Consider the following 2,500-nt stretch of genomic DNA (forward strand, 5'->3'; position numbering starts at 1 on the left):
CGAACCCCCGAAACAACCTCCAAAGAAAGGAAGTCAAGCGATCATCCGCCCCGGTGGCCTAATGGATAAGGCACTAGCCTCCTAAGCCAGGGATTGTGGGTTCGAGTCCCATCTGGGGTGAGGTCCAGCAGAGTGGCGCAGCGGAAGCGTGCTGGGCCCATAACCCAGAGGTCGATGGATCAAAACCATCCTCTGCTATGTGTTTTGGATGGCCCAATTCGCATATGACAGTCAGGTCCTGTTCCCCAAAAACGCAGACAAATAACCCTGTAGTACAGGCACCAAGTGAGTGAGCCATGTACGATAACTGCCCCCTGATCACCAAAGGCGAATCCTTATCTCTACATAGCCTTGCACAGGGACTCAAACTCCAGTCCTGGAGAGCTACTGGGTTTTTTTTTTAGCTCTTAGATGCATCCTTGTTCTGACACACCTGAATCAAATGAATGGCTTGTTATCAGGCCTTTGCCAAACTTGATGCCATGCTGAAGAGCTAATTCAAGCATTTGATCCAGCTGTGTTTGAGCACGTCACACAATACCTGCTACTCCCCTGTTTTAGTGGAACTAGATTCAGTGATTCAAATCGTTGGTACTCTCTGGTCTTCATGTGGTTTCACAAGTCTCAACAGACAACATAAACGCCCCTAAATAAAGTGGAGCAATAAGCACTGCGTGTTGGCTTACCAGCGTTCTGGACACTGAGTTGCCCAGAGTGTGTACAGAGTGTAATTTATTTTCTCAGCGTTTCTCAAATGTTCTTAAATGCAGCTTCATCTTTGAACAAAAACTAGCTTGAAACCATGGCTCTCACTCGAACCCCCGAAACAACCTCCAAAGAAAGGAAATCAAGCGATCATCCGCCCTGGTGGCCTAATGGATAAGGCACTGGCCTCCTAAGCCAGGGATTGTGGGTTCGAGTCCCATCTGGGGTGCTGTCCAGCAGAGTGGCGCAGCGGAAGAGTGCTGGGCCCATAACCCAGAGGTCGATGAATCGAAACCATCCTCTGCTATGTGTTTTGGATGGCCCGATTCTCTGAACTGTGTCCAAAAGCAGATGACAGTCAGGTCCTGTTCCCCAAAAATGCAGACAAGTAACCCTGTAGTACAGGCACCGAGTGAGTGAGTCATGTACAATAACTGCCCCCTGATCACCAAAGGCGAATCCTTATCTGTATATAGCCTTTCACAGGGACTCCAACTCCAGTCCTGGAGAGCTACTGGGGTTTTTTTAGCTTTCAGATGCATCCTTGTTCTGACACTCCTGAATCAAATGAATGGCTTGTTATCAGGCCTTTGCCAAACTTGATGCCATGCTGAAGAGCTAATTCAAGCATTTGATCCAGCTGTGTTTGAGCACGTCACACATGCTCCTGCTACTCCCCTGTTTTAGTGGAACTAGATTCAGTGATTCAAATCGTTGGTACTCTCTGGTCTTCATGTGGTTTCACAAGTCTCAAAAGACAACATAAACGCCCCTAAATAAAGTGGAGCAATAAGCACAGCGTGTTGGCTTACCAGCGTTCTGGACACTGAGTTGCCCAGAGTGTGTACAGAGTGTAATTTATTTTCTCAGCGTTTCTCAAATGTTCTTAAATGCAGCTTCATCTTTGAACAAAAACTAGCTTGAAACCATGGCTCTCACTCGAACCCCCGAAACAACCTCCAAAGAAAGGAAGTCAAGCGATCATCCGCCCCGGTGGCCTAATGGATAAGGCACTGGCCTCCTAAGCCAGGGATTGTGGGTTCGAGTCCCATCTGGGGTACTGTCCAGCAGAGTGGCGCAGCGGAAGCGTGCCGGGCCCATAACCCAGAGGTCGATGGATCGAAACCATCCTCTGCTATGTGTTTTGGATGGCCCGATTCGCAGATGACAGTCAGGTCCTGTTCCCCAAAAACGCAGACAAGTAACCCTGTAATACAGGCACCGAGTGAGAGAGTCATGTACGATAACTGCCCCCTGATCACCAAAGGCGAATCCTTATCTGTACAAAGCCTTGCACAGGGACTCCAACTAAAGTCCTGGAGAGCTACTGTTTTTTTTTTTAGCTCTTAGATGCATCCTTGTTCTGACACACCTGAATCAAATGAATGGCTTGTTATCAGGCCTTTGCCAAACTTGATGCCATGCTGAAGAGCTAATTCAAGCATTTGATCCAGCTGTGTTTGAGCACGTCACACATGCTCCTGCTACTCCCCTGTTTTAGTGGAACTAGATTCAGTGATTCAAATCGTTGGTACTCTCTGGTCTTCATGTGGTTTCACAAGTCTCAAAAGACAACATAAACGCCCCTAAATAAAGTGGAGCAATAAGCACAGCGTGTTGGCTTACCAGCGTTCTGGACACTGAGTTGCCCAGAGTGTGTACAGAGTGTAATTTATTTTCTCAGCGTTTCTCAAATGTTCTTAAATGCAGCTTCATCTTTGAACAAAAAATAGTTTGAAACCATGGCTCTCACTCGAACCCCCGAAACAACCTCCAAAGAAAGGAAGTCAAGCGA

At 47.4% G+C, this 2,500-nt stretch overlaps 1 protein-coding gene and 3 non-coding genes across 4 annotated transcripts in view; all 4 read left to right on the forward strand.

Moving 5' to 3' along the window:
- Positions 1–2,500, forward strand: part of atp7b (ATPase copper transporting beta) — a 66,578-nt gene that overhangs the window by 16,407 nt on the left and 47,671 nt on the right. The gene's annotated exons all lie outside the window — the stretch shown is intronic.
- trnar-ccu (transfer RNA arginine (anticodon CCU)) lies at positions 48–120 on the forward strand. Its single transcript has one exon. It is a non-coding gene; the product is annotated as a tRNA-Arg (tRNA).
- On the forward strand, positions 862–934 carry trnar-ccu (transfer RNA arginine (anticodon CCU)). The gene has a single exon. It is a non-coding gene; the product is annotated as a tRNA-Arg (tRNA).
- On the forward strand, positions 1,693–1,765 carry trnar-ccu (transfer RNA arginine (anticodon CCU)). Its single transcript has one exon. It is a non-coding gene; the product is annotated as a tRNA-Arg (tRNA).

This window comes from Neolamprologus multifasciatus, chromosome 23, assembly GCF_963576455.1.
Source record: "Neolamprologus multifasciatus chromosome 23, fNeoMul1.2, whole genome shotgun sequence".
NCBI classification, from domain to species: Eukaryota; Metazoa; Chordata; class Actinopteri; order Cichliformes; family Cichlidae; genus Neolamprologus; species Neolamprologus multifasciatus.